The sequence below is a fragment of the Cenococcum geophilum genome, assembly GCF_001692895.1.
Source record: "Cenococcum geophilum 1.58 unplaced genomic scaffold K441scaffold_30, whole genome shotgun sequence".
Classification (NCBI taxonomy): Eukaryota; Fungi; Ascomycota; class Dothideomycetes; order Gloniales; family Gloniaceae; genus Cenococcum; species Cenococcum geophilum.
In genome coordinates, this window is record NW_027137588.1 from 1,940,160 (window position 1) to 1,961,249 (window position 21,090).

Here is a 21,090-nt window from a genome sequence, read left to right on the forward strand (position 1 = left end):
CTACGGCCTAAGGCAGGATAGGTCCTTAGCCTTTTCACATATATAGCATAGAGTTAATAGGGCATTTTGCTAGAATTGCATTCCTATTTATTAATCTATACTAGGAATATTATTCCTAGGGCTTCTAAGCCCTTTCTAAAAGCCTTATAAGGCCTTCCCGAGCACCTAATTAAGGTCCTTAATTGCTACTATATATAAGAACAAATTCTAAAAGTCTAAACCATAAATGCCTAATCTAAAAAGCCACTACGCCTTATTATTATTAGAAGTAGGATTAGTATTTATCGGGCCACTAAGTAATAGCTAATAAGAATGGGATCTAGATGCCTTAGTAGGTATATAAGTAGGTATAAAAATAGGGGTAGGACAATAAGGTGTAGCTAGAGCAGAGACTCTTAAACGCTTAATACTAATATTAGGTCTAAACCAATACTAACGAAGCTCTTAGGGAGTAAGCTTATAGTTAATAAAGATACGCTTAAGCCTAGAATAAATAGAGACGTTAGCTAGTTAGCACAGTCTAGAACCACTAAGACCTTATTACGGCAACTGTTAGTTACTTATCCGCTAGGTACCCAAAGGGTAACCTACTTAATACCGCATTATATTATACTCTTTTAAAACTTAACGCGCATACGCAAACTCCTTCCTATAGTAGACGGCAACCTTCTTTTTATTACCCCCATCTTTTACCCTATTCTTAGTATACTAACCTTACTCTCGCATTAGGCGTTACTAGCTAGCTTGCTAGGAATTATAGGCAATATAGATAGCCGTAGTATAGTCTTAAATTCGGCCAAGTTGTTTAGCATTTACGCTAGAATAAGAGAGAGCCTAGGCGATATAGTAGTTAAGGATATTAAAGGAACGTCGCCACTTAGGCCCAGGCTATTAAAGCTTAAAGTTAGTAATGGAAATCTATTAAGAATAGAAAAGCTTACCTTAACGTAACTGCCGCTCTTAGTACGCATGCATTAATTATAAGGACTAAAGGTATTGGATTTAACGTAGTATGTGTTATTATAAGCCTCTAAAATCCTATTATTAGATTTCTAGTCTTTTAAAGACGTGTAGGCAAAATTATTTAGGTAGGACCAGCACCAGTTACGAGTTAGTGGAGGTTAGGGTTCTATATATAAAGGTAGGGCTAGGATATACTATAGAATCTGCTTAGAAGAGTAGTTAGTAGAAAAATGAAGAGGTATATTAAATTATTAATAAAAAAGAAGAAAATCTTAATAATATATAATAATAATAATAATAATAATTCATTGCTTAACGTCCGATTTAGATCCCTATTAGGCCCACGCGGACTACTCCTTATTTACATATAGGGAGAAAACTCAACTTAAGAAAGACTTAACTTGAGAAAACCCCATAATCCATCTCCTTGCCTCTTAGGACTTGCCTATAAGGCGCCTATAAGGCGCTTATAAGTCACCTATAGTGCTCTTACTACCTTACTTTTTAACCTCCTTAGGAACTACTGCTGCCGTAACTAGCCTACGGACGCGCTAGTATTGTATACTTTACTCTACTACTATAGAGTTATTAGGGGGCGCCCGTTGCTCGCCCCCCCGCCCTCTATTATTATTTCCTTTATAACCCAGAACTGGCTTAGTATATTTTAGCTAATAAGCTGCTAGGTAACCGCCTTAAGGCCTTTTTATATTAAAAGCAGTGTCTTATAATTCTCTATGCTAGCTACTAAGAGCATTACTTTTTAGTTAGTGCGTAAGGGGTATAACAGTATTATATGTTTTGGTATCTGTCTTAGCCAGCTATATTCGCATCTTAGGCTACCTACTAAGATACCCACCTAGTAGAGCCAGTCTTTTAGTCCTATTATTCCTATTCTTAAGAGCGTTACTATTATATTTTCTGCCTTTATTAGGCCTTCTTAGAGCCCTAAGGTGTTTACCCCCTATAGCGTTAACTATGCTACAGCTTAGGTTCCTCTTGCCTTAGTTAGCCTCTATACCTTTAACTTTTATATACCTCTCTAGCGTTAGTCTAGCCAGTATTATATTACAGTAGATAGTTTCCCGGCGTTCTTTTATACTCTACTTTAGCTCCTTTCTCTCTCTTACTATTATCCTTACTGGCCTCTTACGCGTCTCCCTTTCTCCTTTATATAGGCCTAGGCCCTAAAGCAGTACTATTTTTCTTCTATTTTTTTTACCTATTTCTCTAATATATCCTCCCTACTTTAGGGTTATTAGTTTATTCTCCTACAAGGCGCCCTAGGGTCCCTTTATAGTTTATTTAGACGTGTCTTAATATACTTTATAATATTAGAGTTGCGTTTTTTTTACGCCCTTTATATTACAGCGGCTTTAATATATAGTTATAGGGGGGGAATATTAGCTTCCTTCTTAAGTAGAGCTGTAGCCGTTCGCTTATATCCGCCTATTATACTCTAAAGGTAGGCTGTTTAGCAGGTAGTTATATATTAACTAGTAATATAGTAGAGTTTAATATACCTACTTATCTAAGCCTCTACCCTAGTTTTCTAGTGCTTTAGTCCTAGTCTGTAAGCAGTTAGCTGCCACTACTACTTATATAGGGAATTTCACCATTCTTTTAGATATTTTATAACGGGTTATTAGCCTAAGTACTAGTTTACCCCCTAGTAGTCTATATAAGAGTCTCCTTCTAGAGTTAGTACGCTTTTGTATAGCTTAGGAGCCTTCTATAGCCTCTAGTTTTACGCCTTTTTTATTATTTCCGCTGGTATAGGCATAAGCTGCCATTTCCAGGGGTCGCAACTCCCGTCTTACGCGCCTACTAGCGTAGTTCTATAAAGGCGTTATAGCTACATCCTATAATACAAACTTAGGCATACTTTCTATAGTTAGGCCTAGCTAAAACCTTCCTACCTAAGTAACTTCTGTTTACTCCTTAAGTATATCTTGCTAGCGTACCGCCCTAGAGACGAACAGCCCCGTCTATTAATATACCAATACGCGTATCCGTTCTCTTAAGCCATGTAGTAATCTCTTTAGCTAGGACGTAATCCTACCTACCTACTAGGTGTACTAAGGGTTAGAGCCTAGCTAAGGGGTAAAGTCCTTAGAGCTAGCAGTAGCTACTATATACTATACCCCGTAGGAGATTCCCGTTTCGCATTACCTATAAGAGTCTCCTTATAATAGGCCGACTATGTTTTATAGAAGAGGGGCTATAGAGACACTAAGTCCCATACCGGATAACCTACTCCCCCCTCTCCTACTAACTAAGCTTATATCCCCTACTTTTATAAGCTAGCCTATATCTCTAACTATTAAGACCTTATCTAACTAGCCTATATTTCCCCTATAGCCTCCCCTATATATATATATTAGGTTATATACACCACGCCTATTAAGACCCTCCTATAAGTCGCCTTATATATATACGCATTAAGTTATATACACCACGCCTATTAAAACCCTCCTGTAAGTCACCTATAAGTCAACTATAGGTTAACTGTAAGTCGACTAAGTTATACGCTATAGGGCCGTCGAAGCTGGCCTATGTTTCCGCTACCTAGAGCTTTGCCCGTGTTTCCATAAGCCGTCTAGTCGCCGTCGCGTCGCCGTCGCGTTACTGTCGCGTCGCTGTCGTCTAGGTCGCGCGTACTACGCCTATTAAGACCCTCTTCTAAGTCACCTAGGTATACTAGATACTAAATAGGCCCTTATAGAGGGGCCTTAATAAGTTCTCTAGGCAGGGCCTTAATAAGTTTTATATAAAGTATCTACGACGCGTTAACCTTAACAAGTTCTTATAAAAAGAGGTTCCCTATGCCCTCGCTATATCCTCTCGGTCTTAGAGCTAGTGTAAGCCTAAGGGTGTTCTGTTGTACGCCTAGGGCGCGTCCACGTTAACTAGCTGAGTAAGGCCAGTTTTAGGCCTAGCTGCGAGCTAGGTAGTTGTACATCGGGCGGTTTTTATATCCTAGTTTCCCTTAATAGCCCCCCTAGATGGTATAGCAGGAGCCCTAAGTAGGGGCAGTAGGACTCCTAGTATTGTTGAGGGCGATATACGCGTCGCGGGCTTAACACTACAGAGTCGCAACACCAGCGCGCTGCGCGCGCTGCGACGGCTCTCCTCCATCGCCTCTGCACTTAGCCATCATAAGGAATGATTTCCCGATGATATTTCTACCCGCGGCGACGTGGACGCGTATAGTAGGGCTTCGCGGGCCTTAATAATATATTAAAGATACGTCCAAAATTGGACGAAGGTTAATAATAGGAAAGTAAAGTATTAAGGAAAAGAAGCAGCTTAATAAGCAAAGGTGTCCTTATACTTCACCGTCTAATACCCTTTTAGTAAATAGCCGCAACCTTACTGATATAACTCCGTTACAATAGCGCTATTTAAAAGGAAGGAAACACGCGTATAAGTTATTTAACTATTACTTCCTTATAAAAACTAACTACGCGGCCGGGGGAAGGTAATTAAAACGTTAAATTAAAGACGTATATAGGTTAAATTAGACCTAAAATAATACTATAGTATTAAAGAATAACGTCATAGACGTTCTTAACAATCGTATAATAGCTACAATTACTATTGCGAAATGTCCCTATTTGCTAGGCAGTAGAGCTACGCCAAATATATAGTATAGGACCACCAGATTTAAAACCATATACACCAAATCTTAAGAGATAAGTCTCTTTAACTAACTAATTAATACCTTAACCGCATTTAATAGCCTAAGGGCAAATGCAAGAGTAATGCGTTAGTGACATAAAGGATTATAAGAAAAGGATTATAAGAAAAAATTATAGACTATATCTTAGCAGTTAAAGATAACGGCAAGCTAAGGCTTTATCCGTTAAATCCTATACCAAAAGGTTCTATAGAACTATACTAGAATACTAAATTGCCTATAACACTCGTGATTAATTACAGACTAGCATAAAGGCTTAGAAGCAGAGTTGTATAAAAATCCCTATATTAGCCTAGGTAGTCACCGGCATGCTTCCGGTAGGCTTCTAATAGGTCTTCTAGCAATCCTCATATCTTTTCTCCAGTTACGTTTTTCCCTTATTAAGGTTTTTCAGGAGTTTAAAGTAGGGGTTAGATAGATAGATAATATATAGCGGCATACCAATACCTCTCTAATATCTCTCTAAACCTCTTCTAGAATAAGCCCTTATAATCTCCCTACCGCAAGGTAATAGCGATCGGGGGCTGACTATAAGAAGGGGGGGGGGCAATATAAGGGATATTATTGCGGACACCTTAGGTTGCCCTTAGGACAACCCCCAGATACCTCTTAGATGGTCGCCGGTTACGTATTAAAGGCACATACCCGTAGTATATAGTCTCTACAATCCCAGAGGCCTTACCTCCTTAAGGATTCGTCTCTCTTACCAATCTATCCTATTCCACAATCGTGTCCTTACAGCCCCCTATCTACAAGATCCCCTTACAGATATCTTATAAATAGACCGCTATTCTATTCTTTATTAGGGAGGGAGCTAGTGCAATAATAACTCGCTAACTAGCTTATTAAATTATAGAAGATTGCGTAAGAATTACCTTCTTACCATTATTATTATAACCTTAGATAATAAGCCTTAATTTCTTAAATAGGGCGTTAATAGCTTTGCCCTTAATCTTATGAACCATTCTTAACTTAAAGATGCGAACTCCATTAAACTTAGTAGGGTTATACTTCTTAAATTTAAAGACTCCTCTTATAATAAGACTATCAATCTCCTATTTATTAGATGCTTAGAAAGGAGCTCTTAAAGTTATAATACAACCTTCCTTTTAGAGCTATTTTACGAGTTCGAAGTTAGCCTTCTCCTTAGCTGTTATAAAGGCTATTAATAGCTTAACTTTATTCTTAATAGCGGCAACAAATTACTCTTTAAAATTAATAAAATATTAGCAATTTTATAATCCCTTTAGGCGACCTCTACCGCGTTATAGTTGCGGCGTATCTACTATAATTATATTAAAATTGTGGTCGCCTTCTAGAGCACGTTAATTGTAGTTCTCCTTTAAGGCATTTTCTATAGCATCCTATAAAGGCTTAGAACTATTATCTTTATAGTAAAGCTTAATAACAGTTAAATAGAATTAAGTAAGTCTATAAGGCATCTAAATAGTATAAGTTTAACTATTAATTATAATAAGTTAATATGGGCCTAACTATTCTCCCTTTTTACGCTATATGTATACCTTAGACTAGAGTAGTAGATTAAGCATAGTTAAGGTATTTAGGCCATTTCTTATTCCTAGTGCGTCGTTAACCTAGCATATAGCGTAGAGACATTATACCTCCTTTATTGCCTTGCGAATAGCCTTAACTTATTATATAATAGAGGAAGATAGTAGAGAATTGTTAGTTATTTAAGGGTAGGCGCTAAAGACGAGTAATATAGGTATAAGTCTATCCGGGCTAGCGGAATTATTAACGGCTTTAATAGTTATTTATAAGGTAAGTTTTTTGCTAGCATCCTCTAGTTCTAAAGAGATAATTTTATATACGCGGCATAATAGCGTATAATATTATTCTACTTTTTTAATACTATTATATGCCTTAATAGGGACTTCCTTAACCTTAATTACCATTGCCTTTATCTATTATTAAAACTCTATAGATAAGAAGTTCTTTTCTATATTATAGATAATTTAATTAGGGGGTCCTAGGTAGATATTAATCTAGTATAATTATAGGGTATTCTATGCGTTTCTAGCTAATATATTCTTTAAGAAACGTACGGCTTAGAAGGAGGTTAAGAAGTTAATAACTTAGAGTACTAGCTTACCGCTAAGGTATATAACATCAATAATAATATAGAAGTTAAAGTTGTAGTTATTTTTAAGGCTAAACTTAAATCGACTAGGGGACTTCTAGTTTATTTAGTAATAATAGTAGTACTTTATAAGATACTTAATCGCCTTAACCTTAACTTTATAGCCTACTCGCTAAAGGACCCTAAGTAGTTAGTAAATAGATAGGTGGCTAAAGCGACGGTGTAGTTAACGTAACTCTAACTTAGTTAAGTGGCTTTAAGTAATACTCTTTTCTAGTTAATAAAGGAGCAACTAGGGGTAACCCTATTTGCGTATAACGGGCACCCGATTATCTCCCTAAATAAGTATATTTTTAAGGTTATTAAGCTTAACGCCTAATTAATTTATATCTCTAATGCAAAATAAAAATAGGGTATTTATAGGAATAATATAGAAAGTAATGCACCCTAAGGGGGTTTAGACCCTAATTGTGCTAAGAGAGATTATAGTACCCTTGCTAAAACAAATTATATATTAGCCTGCCGTTAAATAGTTAATCTAAATAGAGCTATTAAGCTGCTAAAGGGCTTAAACTTGGGGTTCTCCTACTATAGATACTCCTGCGGCTCTAGTGTCTAGTATAATACTATAAAAGACATTTACCGAGTATCTATTATTAAAGGAGAACGTAGAACTCTTCTATAGCTTATTAAAGATATCTAACTTCGTAATAGAGTGGAGCGTAGATTAGTTATTAAAAATAGTAACGGTTTATATACCATCTACCTTACCATACTTAGTAAAGTATTAGTTGGGTAAGTAGTCCTTAATTTCTATATCTATAAGGAGCTATTTGGCCTTATTAACCTTACCCTTAAGATCTTCTACGCCTTTATATTAAACTAGAAAGCTTTAAAAGTAGGCCGTAGTAACCTTATAATTTCTAATATTTCTTATACTTTGGCAAAACTTATTATATGCCTCCTTTCGCTTATTAAGAGAATGCCTAGTTAACTAGCAATTTGGTTTCTTATAAACGTAGTACTTCTTTTAGTAATTACTTTAAAATAAACCTCTATAAGGGCCTCTACCTTTACCTTACAGTTATTAATTATACCCTTTACCATATTATCTACCCCGGCCACTATATATTCGATTAGTTTAGTTCTAATTATATTAGTTAGGCGGGTTGATTAAAGTAGGTTAGAGTTAGGTATTAAATTGCTATACTTCTTAAAAGCGTAGAGCGGTGCTAATAGAAGATCTTAATTAAGCATATACTCCTTTATAAGTATTTACAGGATTAAAAAGTATAAGGTTGTATTCTTTAACACCTTAGTATACGCTAATAACTTAATTATATAGGCTAAAATCCTCTTAATATAATTTAGATAAACCACGTTAAATTATTTAAAGTTAATTAAAGAGCTTTTAAAGATAATTAAGCTGAGGGATACCTAGGTTTATAGCAATAATCCTTAAAAAGGTAGTCTCTTTCTATTCTAATATATACTGCTACTTATTCTCTTCTATTTTAAAGTAGTATCTTAACTTATATATTATATGGTTAAAATTATATCCTTTTCCTACTAAATGGTTATAATAAAAGGTACTAGCTTGGCCCTTAAGTATAACAAAATAGGCGTTATGGTATTAATTAGACTCTATTCCTACTTTCTAGTAATAGTTATAGAAGATACGTAGTTTTAAATTAAGGATATTATATAGTTCCCCGCTAAACTTCTTTTCCTAATCTAAATAGAGCTTCGTAAGCTCTATAAGCAATTTTAAACCGCCTCCAATTTAAGATTAAAATAGAGGAGGTAGGAGTTGCATTATAGGCTATAGTGGGGATATAGGTCTAATCGGTAGAGTCTAAAGGTTATTAAATCGCAAAGCAATAGGATCCTATACCTACTTTCGTTAGGGTATAGTATCCGACATTAAAGCTATAGGTTAAATTAGATATAAAGGAGTTAAGGGTAGAGGTAGATTTGTCTCTAAAGGTGTATTATTTAGATTTTATCGTGAGTTAAGCTTCCTTATAGTGCGTAGTTGGTGCTTAATCTCTTATAGAGTCTATTTATGCTCTTCTTTTATATTAATAACCTGCTTTTAAATATTATCTCTAATAATACCCCCGTCTATAGGTATAAATACTCTATACTTCTATAAGAAGTTACGGAAGTCTTATATAATATCCTTCTTTATAGGAGTTTATGTTTCCTTTATTTATCTAATAAAGTCCTCCCTTATACAGTACTATAGTATAGTGTTGTTATATTTGCTGTCTTTATAGTATGCTATATAGTATAATAAGAATCCATTTAGGTCCTGTTGCTTAGCGTTTATAAAGTCGATTATATTGGTATTTTATATTTCCAGGTTAATGTCCTTCTTATACTTCTTTAGATAGGTTAACGCTATAGTAGGTGCAGAATCGACGGGGTGTTGTACGTCGAAGGTAGGTAGGATTTTCGGTTTTGTAGGATCTCGTAGGTTTACTATTAAGAGGTAGGTAATTTGAGATGTTATTTAACGCGTTTTGGACGTCATTTAACGCGTTTTAGACGTTAACTTGGGACTATAGGTTTAGTAACACTTTTAACCTAAAGTACTTAACCAAATCTTTATAAACGTAGTTGTTCTATATAATAGATATAACTTAGTATCTCCTAGTACTTAGTGACACTTCTATTACTAGTTTTCCGTAAGTTTAAGGTAGTATAATATCGCTGGAATCTATTCTATATAAGCGCATATAGCACCCCTATACGAGACTATCTCTTCTATTTAAAAACCTAGCTGCTCTATAGTTAACTATATATTTAACCACTAATTAGTATTAGTTATATAGGGTGACTTAATAATAACGACTACTTAAGTAGGTTATAGTGATGTTGGTTAATAAAGCTTATTAATTAGAATAAGGAAGGGCGAGGAGCTTAAGACTTCTCGCCACGCTAGTGCTGTGGTGTCACGTGACGACCGCTTGCCTTATTCCCGACAAGTTCCTTTAATATATTAAATCTTAAAATAATATTCTATAAGCATCTCTACCTATCTAACTTATCTATAATTAAGTTCTTTTATTATTAGGAACCCTATTAGGTTCTTATAATCTATTTTAACTATAAATAGTTTCTCTACACCTTATAAGAATACTCTTTATTCTTTAAGTACTATAACTATACCTAATAACTCCTTATTATAGATATTATAGTTTAACTCTAGTAGTATTATCTTCTAACTATAGTATGCTATTAAATACTATATAGTAAATATACTTCTATAGTAAATATACTTCTAGTATAAAGTCTAATATATTTATTTCTATAACTATATCTAGTCCTAGTTAATAGATTTTAAGAATTAGCTCCTAAGTAAATAGTTCCTTAAGTTCCTTAAATAGCCTTTTTTATTCTTCTCCCTATGCCTATAGTTCCTCTTTCTTTATAAGCTTAGTAAATAGTTTAATATTCTTTAACTACTATATTATAAACTTTTTATAGTAGTTGCAAAACCCTAAGAATAACCTTAACTATATTATATTCTCTAGTTCTTACTAACTTACTATAGCTTTAATCTTCTTTACGTCTATACTAATAAAACCTAGTTTAATAATAAATTTAATAAAATTGGTCTTTCTTATAAAGAACTTATATTTCTTAATTACTACTAGTATTTTTTTATAGTCTCTTTAAGACCTATTTAACGTATTCTCTATATTCTTCCTCTATTATTAAGTAGATAATAATGTTATTAAGGTGTTCTTCTAATATACTATTAATTTATTTCTAAAATATTGCTAGTATATTTATTAACCTAAATTGCATAACTAATGGTTTATATAGTCCTTCCTTTAACCTAAAGGCTGCCTTTTATTTATCGCCTTCCTTAATTCTAATCTAATAGTACGCCTATCTTAAATCTATCTTTATAAAGATTTGCGCATTACCTATCTGATCCTAGATTTTGCTAATTAAGGGTAAAAGATACCTATCCTTCTAAGTAATGCTATTTAACTATTTATAGTTAATACATAGCCTAAGTTTTCTGTTCTTCTTTAGTATAAACAATACTAGATAACTTGCTAATAACTATAATAGTCTAATATATCCCTTTTATAAGTTCTCTTAGATAAACTCCTTAAGTGCTCTTAACTCCTCTTAGGTAAGCTTATAGGTTAAAAAGAACCTTAGACTTATTTCTAGTTCTAACTCTATTTTATAGTCCTATACCGCGTAATTTACTAACTTCTTACTTTCTAGGCTCTATAGTTTCTTACTATATTTATAATATCTCTTTAGTATATAACTTAAGCCTTACTTAGTCTCTTTATATATCGCTCTAACTTAGTACTATACTAACTTAGTCTATTATTATATCTTATATTATTAAGTATCTTTAATATTAACCTAACCTATAATCTAATTAATCTTTAGATTATATTCTTATAACTAAGGCATTTCTAATACTACCTTATCCTATCCTAATAGTAGGATATTAAAAGACATTTTAATTTATCTTCTTTTAATAGTTATTTAAATAGGTCCTATTTTAAGGTTAATAATCCCTTCTTTATAGGTTATTAGATCTCCTAAAATTATAACTAATAGGTAAAAGTGTTCCTTTTATCTGTAAGGTAATCTTATTTTTTTAACTACTGCTAGTAAGATATAGTTTCGTATTACTCTACTATTTATTAGTACTTTAAACTACTAATCTTGCTATTTAATATTATGGACGCTTTAAGTACGATGTTATAACTACTTGGAGAAGAGTTGGAAGAAGCTAGTTGGTTAATTTAGGCACGGTCTAGGATAGAACCAGTAGAACTATATAACGAGGAATAGTAACCGAGGTTATATAATGTGCTATGTATTAAATAAGAGGAACAGGAGGAACTTACGTACCTTATATATAAGATGTACATCACGTATAAGAAGGATTTCATAAGAGTACGGTTGTGTATTTAAGGACCCTTAGTCCCTACCTAGATAGTTCCTTCCTTATAGTAATTCTTAGAATATAATTAGAGTTAATCTATTAGGCAACCACTCCACTAGTTGTTATTACTTGTTAACTCTATACTTGCATTTCCTATACACCTAGCCTAATAATAGGACCCACCGTAGTTTCTGCTATAAGGTTCCGTTACACAATTACTACCTAGTTATAGTATTAAATATAGAAAGTCGGACAACATACCACCAAAAGCAGCCACTACAACGCCATTAACGGCGGCAACTACTTTAAGGTCAGGTAATGACACTAGTATAGTAGACACTAACTTACAGCAACCTGTAACGGTCGGACAGCTATAAGAGATAGTTGACTAGTTAATAGAAAATAATATAATGTTAGAAAATAGGATTAACGGGATAGGCGCAGTAAAGGTTAAGTTACCATTGATCAAAAGGTACTTAGGAGAGAGGTTGGGGCTTAAAGGATTTCTTACGTAAATGCACTTCAAGGTCGCGTAGGAAGGAGCTAAGCTGGTAACACCTATAGATTAAATAGCGTACGCAGGATTGTTCTTAATAGGAAGGGTACTTAAGTAGTTTAAGCCTTACCTTACGGAAATCTAGGTAAATGGAATGATAACTACGAATTAAGAGGTACGGTTCATGTTCTTAAGCTGAAATAGATTTATAGAATAACTTACACAAATATTTAGAGACCTGGAGGCAGTGACTACGGCAGAAAGAAAACTCTAAGATATTATATAACGAACTTTAGCGATTAAGTATATAACGCAGTTCCAGACATTAGTAATATAAGTTAAGTAGAATAATAGGGCGCTTATAGCACAGTATAAACAGGGACTTAAGGCTAAAGTCTAGAACGCGATCATCTTAATAAAAGATGTGGGCACCCTAAGGGAACTAATAGATTAAGTAATTAAGATTAATAATTGGATCTACTAAAGGGAATAGGCTAAGAAGGGTTAGGATAGAGTTCCATAGTTATATAAAATGTAGAGTACGCAATGACTAAAGCTAAGTTAAAAACTATAGTATGGCGCAGAGCTAATAAACCTAAGTGGTACTAAAGAAGCCTATAAAAGATANAGTAAGAAACCGTAGAAACCTAGGGGACAAGGATTAAGTAATTAAAGGTCTAAGGAGTAGAGGCCAAACTAGGGATCTTAGCAGCAGAAGACGTTTAGGCGGACTCTATAATAAGAAAGATAGTTTAAAAAAGAAGCTTATATAAATTACGGAAAATAAAGTCACTTTATAAGGGATTGTAAAGATAGTTAGAGATACTATATAATAAAAGGAACTAGACTAACGGCAGACAATATATATATATAGAGGGATAATAATATACTGCGAGGAACAAAGGAGTGTTTAATTAGAAGCTTTGTATTTTGTTATAATAATATATACCAAATTTATAAAGACGCTAAATACGGCGTAAGCTATTAGCTATAAGAGCTAGCACCTATAGGATATAGAGGAACTAATAAACTAGTTCATATATTAGACATTAAGGACGATAAATACGACGTAAGCGAAACATTTCGTAATGATAAGGCAATAAGGGCGGTTTACTGGAAACACGCAGCTATTGGAGATGTTATACTAGAGGTAGAGGATGATTCCACTATAGAATAGGGAATATTAGTTGGGATTAAGACCCTACTAAATATAATATCTATCGCTTCGCGAGACGCAAGAAAAGTAGGACAGTGAACCACTTCGGCACTTAATAAAGGTAAAAGGCCAAAGGCTTAAGATTCTTAAGACGAGATAAAAGACGACTAAGATTCTTAAGACAAGATAAGGCAAGCTTAAGGACCTATAATAGATAATAACTAATAAAGCAGAGCAATAGCTTAGTTTAGCAATATATAAATAAGCTTAGGACGAAGTTTCCTATAGGCATAAGACTCTTAAGACAAGATAAGTGAGATTTAAGACTCTTAAGATAAGATAAGAACACTAAGTAAGCCTAGTTAAACTAAGGCTGGGGCAAGGCTTAAGTTAGAAGTAAGCTTAGGATTAAAGAATCTAAGGGATTAAGAATTTGGAGTACGAATTAGGATACCCACAGATAAGAAATAAGGAGCTTCTTTATAGATTAGAGAATCTGTAATATAAATAGCAACTAGATTAGGAGACAGATATATAGACCTAGAGGACTTACTAGTAGAATATAGTGTTCGGACTAAAGATTAAAAAGTTAATACTAAGATTAAAAAGCAAGAAGACTTTGAGGATCTATTAGCGAGACGAAAACCAAAAGAAACTATAGAGAATTCTAAGTAAGAATTATTATATAGCAAGAACAGAAACTAAACAAAAGATTTAGCATATTAGGATGTATAAGGGATAGGGCGCTAGTATAAAGAATTACTAATAGGCCTAGGGCAGGCATACTAAGAGCTAAGTGGCTTATTAAACTGAAAGACGAAGAGGATCTAGGGATCCCTACTAGGTTCGAAGAACGATATATAAAAGGCTATTATAACGTAGTAATAAGAAGATACTTCCTTATGGACAAGCCGTATACACTCTAACAGCTATACTAAAAGTGGTATAGATAGCGATATAATGACGGGTAGGAAGATTTCTATATATAGTTGGATAAAAAGGTTATCTAAGACCACCCAATTATAAAGAAGGCTATAACTTATATTAAAGGAGCCTTAATTATAATATTAAAAGATCTAGAGGAACGATTAAAGGACTAGAGAAGTAATAGGCGTATTTTAGTACCTATAAATAAAGTTGCAACGTTTAGATTAATACGGCAGAGGTTTAAACTTAGGGATGAAGACGAGCTAAGAGTTAACCTAAGATACCTAGTACACTATATGTTATTATAGATCGCGTGCGTGGACGATATATATAAGATACACAAAAACCCAAAAGAAAAGAATCGGAAATACCCTATAAGGATATATTAGATAATAGATAAGCAATAATATAAGAATGCTAAGTATATACATAGCTAGCATCTAGCAGAAGTTTAGGAGTTAGGCAACTTAATACTTTAACTAGAAAGATTCCTTACGGAAAAATGCTTAGATAGATAATAGTAGTGGAAATGCCTAGAGAACACGTGTCTATAGTATATTAAAGATAAAAAGCGAACTAGGCATTAGCTAAAGAGTAAGCCAAGTATAGTAGAATTAAGTAGCTAATAGTTAGGAAAAGTGGAGGCCCATAGGACTAGAGGGAGCCAGTAGTAGAGCCTTAGACCCTTAAAGGAATTTAAGGACGATACCTAAATTTATAAGTTAAATAGCAAGATTAACAGTTTGAAGCGCTAATAGATAGTAAAGCAACAAGAAACCACATCTCACTAGTAGTAGTTAAGAGGATGGGACTACCTTATAGATAGAAGGAGTAACCTTACCTATTAGTTATAATTTTAGGAGATCTAATAGCCTATAGAGGAGGGATTATTAATCTTAAAATAGGACCTATTTAGATAACCATTAAAGGAAGATAAATTAAGATGTCTTTTAATATCCTACTATTAGGACGGGATAAGGTAGTACTAGGGATGCCTTAGTTATAGGAATACAACCTAAGGATTAATTAGATTATAGGTTAGGTCAATATTAAGGATACTTAACGCCGCAAGATGCGATAATAGGCTAAGTTAGTATAGTACTAAATAGAAGCGACCTATAAAGAAATAGAAAAAGGGCTAAGCTATGTACTAAAGAGATACCATAAGTATAGTAAGAAACTATAGTTATTGGAAAGTGAGAAGCTGTTAGATTATATAGTATGGGACTATAAGATAGAGTTAGAACCAGAAATAAGTCTAAAGTTCTTTCTAATCTATAAACTTACTAAAGAAGAAGGTAGAGGATTAAAAGAGTTTGTTTAAGAAAACTTATAAAAGGGATATATTAGACTATTACAGTTATTAGCGGGTTATCTAGTACTATTTATACTAAAGAAAAATGGTAAACTAAGGCTGTATATCGACTATAGATAGTTAAATAGCATTACTAGGAAGGATAGGTATCCTTTACCCTTAATTAGCGAAATCTAAGATAGGATAGGTAATGTATAAATCTTTACGAAGATAGATCTAAGATAGGCGTACTATTAGATCCGGATTAAGGAAGGCGATAAATAGAAGGCAGCCTTTAGATTAAAGGAAGGACTATATAAGCTATTAGTTATACAATTCGGGCTTATAAACGCACTAGCAACGTTTTAGAAGCGTATTAATAATATATTAAAAGAATACTTAGATAAATTTATTATAGCATACCTTAATAATATTATAATCTACTTAATAAGTAAGGAAGAACACGGGGAATACGTTAAATAGGTCTTAAGGAGATTATAAGAAGAATAGATGCTAGTAGCAATTGAGAAATTCGAGTTCTTTACTAGGAAGACCAATTTTGTAGGATTTATTATTAAACTAGGCCAACTTAGTATAGATCTAAAGAAGATTGAGGCTATAGTGAATTGGTAAGAACTAGAGAACGTTATATAGTTAAGATCGTTTTTAGGGGTTTGCAATTACTATAGAAGGTTTATAGCGCAATAGTTAAAGGATATTAAACTATTTACGTGGTTAATAAAGAAAGAAGAACTATAGGCATAGGGAGAAGAATAGTAAGAACTCTTTAAATAAATTAAGGAGTTATTTACCTAGGAGCTAGTTCTTAAGATCTATTAACTAGAATTAGAGACGGTTATAGAAACGGATATATTAGACTATACACTAGGGGCGTGCTTTATATAAAAACATTAAGATAGATAGCACCTAGTGGCATACTATAGTTAAAAGATAACACTACTAGAGTTAAACTATGACATCTATAATAAAGAGTTATTAGGTATAGTTACAGTATTAAAGAAATAGAGAGTATTCTTGTAAGGTATAAGGAAACTATTTATAGTTAAGACAGATTATAAGAACCTAATAGGATTCCTAATAATAAAGGAACTTAACTAAAGATAGGTTAAATGGGTAGAGATGCTTATAGAATACTATTTTAAGATTTAGTATACTAAGGGTACAGATAATACATAAGTAGATGCTCTAAGTTAAAAGGCTAAACTATAAGATAATAAGAAGCCATTAGGGGCTTTACTGTAAAAGGATATAGACGGATTAATTAGGTATAATTATCTAAAAATTATAGCAACTTAAGAGGAACTAGATAAGGTTTATAAGTTACCAAAAAGCTTTTAGGTATAAAGAATTCTAGAAGTATAACTAGAAGATCTATAGATGGATATATATAAGAATTAAAAAGTAAAGTATATCCTAAGAAGCATAGCAGAGTAATTTATAGAAGAATTTTATAAGGGATTAACTTAAGGATATAACGGAGCTATGGGCTTAGTGTTAAGACTCTAGGAAGAGTATATTATTAACGGAATCTAGAATATTATAAGAAAAGTAATAAAAGAGTATTTAGATTATTAAAGAAATAAACTAATAAAGTATAAGCTATACGGAGGGCTACAACCTATTAAAATACTAGAGAGACTATAGGAGGTTATATTATAGGACTTTATTATAAAGTTACTAAGGTTAAGAGATCTTATTACCAGACGAGATTATAATGCGATCTTAGTAATAGTAGATAAGCTTATAAAGTAGGGATACTTTATAGCATGTATAGAAGAGATATTAGTAAAAGATATTACTAGAATTTATATTAAAGAAGTATTTATAAGGTATAGAGCACTAAGCAAGATTATATCGGATAGAGATTTAAGATTTATAGTAGTATTTTAGGAGGTATTCTTGGCAGAATAAGGAGTTAGAGTAGCAACTTCTACTGCATATTATCTATAGATAGATAGTTAGACGGAAAGACTAAACTAAACATTAGAGTAGTATCTAAGGTATTACGTTAATTATATATAGAATAATTAGGTATTACTATTACTAGTTATATAGTTTACATATAATGCAATACCTTAAAAAGGAATAGGTACATTACTATTTAAGGCAAATTATAGATATAAGCTAAGAATATTGTTATTACTATAATAAGTAAAGAAAATAAGTAGTATAGCTAAAGAAAGAATAAAGACGTTAATGAATCTTTATGTAGACCTTATGGAATTAGTAAAGAAAGTATAAAAGAGAATAAAAAAGTACTATAATACTAAAAGATCTAAGGGACTAGATCTTAAGGAGGGAGATAGAGTGTAGCTATTATATAAAAATTTTAAGAGTTAATAACTAAGTAAAAAGTTAGACTATATTAGACTAGGACCTTTTAAAATTATATAAAGGATTTTACCGGTTATGTTTAAGTTAAACCTACTAGCTAAAATAAAGATCTACCCTATATAGTATATCGCAATATTAGAACTAGCATATAGGAATATTAATGTATAATTATAGCACCTGTTGTACCAACCGCGTGCTTACGCGTTCGGTACACCAGGTACGCGTTTACGCGTTCAGTGCACCAACCACTCGCTTACGCGTCTGGTGCACTTATAAAGCACTAACTAATTAGGGGGGAGGTGCATCAGTATATAGACCACGTAGTCTGCTTCATATAATCGACAGTCACCACCATCCCAAAGAGCATACAATACTATACGTATTTCGTGCCCCGGGATACAACTCACTCGTGCTATTAAGTTAGTACAAACACTAATCAGTAAGCGCGCATAGATCAGCAATTACTTAACACCTCCTACCGAGAGATATACGACAGCGACCACCTGTTTAGACTCCTAGTACGACCTGCTAGAAGATTAGAAGTTGGGGATTACGGACTATTACTAACTCTGTATACTTATTTAAGTCTTAGTACGGTTTACTAGAAGTTATAGACGTGAATACAAACCTTTACGGAACCCCCTATCCTCAACCCTCTTTAAACCTTAAACCCCTATTCCTACTACACCCTCCCTTAATACCCCCGACCTCTTTTCGGACCCCTTATAAAGACCCTTACCCTTCTACAAACCGTTACGGACCCGTCAATTGCCTTTACGGACTACTATAAGACCCCTTAAACTATTATGGACCCGTTAATTAATTTTACGGACTGTTACAAGACCTCCTCCACCCGCTATAAGCTACTACGACCCGCCACAGCTTATATAGACATATAACGCTACACAATATGGCAAATATAAGTAAGTAAATCAGCGAAGGTTAAAAGAAGTAAAGCTAAGGAGTCGACCTCACGTCTACGGATAACGTCAATAACTATATTAATTTCAAAATCCTTAAATACGGACACTATAAGCTTCTAAATAACGACCTATAGGAGCAATATAAGGAAGACTTTGCGGACTTTACGGAAGCTATTCTTAAGGCTTATAACCCTACTGCTATCTATAACCTACGAACCCTTTTACATTACTAAGGTGTATGGGTTAAAAAGGATAAATAAGTTACTGTTATACGGTCCTTATATAACACAATATAGAAGAAGGACCAAATGGAATAAACTAAAGAAAAAATCCTAGACTAGGTTAAAGCCACTAATAATCTCTCTGCTTCTCCCAAACTTAATAGTATCGCTAGCCTTATACCTAACCTACTTAACTAAATTCGTCCTATAAACCTAAGCAATTTCAGAATTAATTTTACGGGCTAAAGTATACCTAGTACCTAAGTTACGGACCGTAATACCCCTATAAACCAAAATACGGACCAAAACCCTTCCGTCACCAAAGCCACAAATCTATAACCTACTTAAGTTATAGATCCGCAAGCTATATATCCGCAAACTATATATCCGTAAGCCATATATCCGTAAGCCATAGATCTATAAGTTATAGATCCGTAATGCACCTAAGTAAAGACCTATGGTAAGGAACTAGCTAACCTAGCTAAGCTCTATACCGACGAATCTAAGTATAGCGGTGAAAACGACAATTTTAACTTTAAACTGACTATCTTTACGGACCTTTGCTAAAAGGCTAATATTCCTAAACAAGAGTTTAGCCAAGCCTACTCTACTATACTGCGCGGCCTAGCACTTAACCACTACTACACTAACCTTAAGAGTAACCCCCTTAGTGTTCCCTTTAATAAGCTATATAAGGCTACCTGTAACTACTTTAAAGGACCGGAATATAAGTATAATATTTTTACCTAATGGAATGCGACCAAGCTACGGACTGTAATTAACAAGAACACTAAAAAATCGACTATAGAGTGCCTATAAATTCTTATTAAAGACCTTTAGCACCTATAGTACGGCCTTAACGCTAAGCTTTAAATAGACGACTTCCTATATAACAAACTTATTACGGCCTACTAGAAAGTAGAGCCCTATAAGTACGCCTATTATAAGCCTATAGACACCTTAACTAGCCTTATTAACGATTTACGGTTCTCTATTATAATATATAAAGTCTTAAACCCACTAGGCAGCACTTAAGCCTTTACTACGGATATTTAATATCCACAAATAGACTTAGACGTCTACTTTACGGACCGCCGTTACCGCTAGCAGCACCTATACTAACTAAGTCCTTATAACCCCCGCAGTGACCCCTATACAAAAACATACCCCCGCAGATAAACCAGCCAGAAGTGCTTCGTGTGCGGTAAGGAAGGATGTTGGTCTATAAGGTATACCTAGGAAGAACATAATAAGTTAAGGAAGAGACTTAATAGCCGTATTAACTAGTTTATTTTAGAATACAAAGGAAAGGAAGTAGAAGAGCCCCCTAATAAGTTAATAGAAGCCCTTATAATTAACTTTAACTTAGACGCTTAGGAATAAGAGACCTTAGAAACATTCTTAACCACTTTTAGACCTTTTACGGATAGCTAAGCCTTTAATATTATAACCGTATTAGCTAACCGTTCCTTTATACACTTAGTTACGCCCAAAAACCATTCCGTAAGTACCCCCGTTATAAACGTTATAGATTATAAGTAGAACCTATTTGCATATATCACTATAGAACGCTATACCCCTAAGGAATTCTATAGCGTTATAATTAATATAAGTGCCTCTAAGAAGTCTACCGTAGGCTACGGACAATACCTTGTATATAGGACCACCACAAATAATAATACGGACATTGATATTACGTAAACTAGGGCCGTAAACGTCCAATTCGGCATCGGCTTAACCGCATTAATTAAATTAGTTAAAGTTAAGACTCTAATTAGCCCAGTTAACTTCCATATAGTAAAAGCGGACACCCCCTTCCTACTCTGTCTTGTAAACATGGACAGGTTATAGGTATACTATAACAATATTACGGATACCTTAATCGGCCCTATAACTGCCCTAAAAAGCAAGCATATTACCCTACTAATTACACGATGATTTAGACACCCATTCCTTATATAGGGAGAGACTTTACAGACCTATATTTAGGAATCTTTTAACTATAACCTATACTACCTTACTAGTAC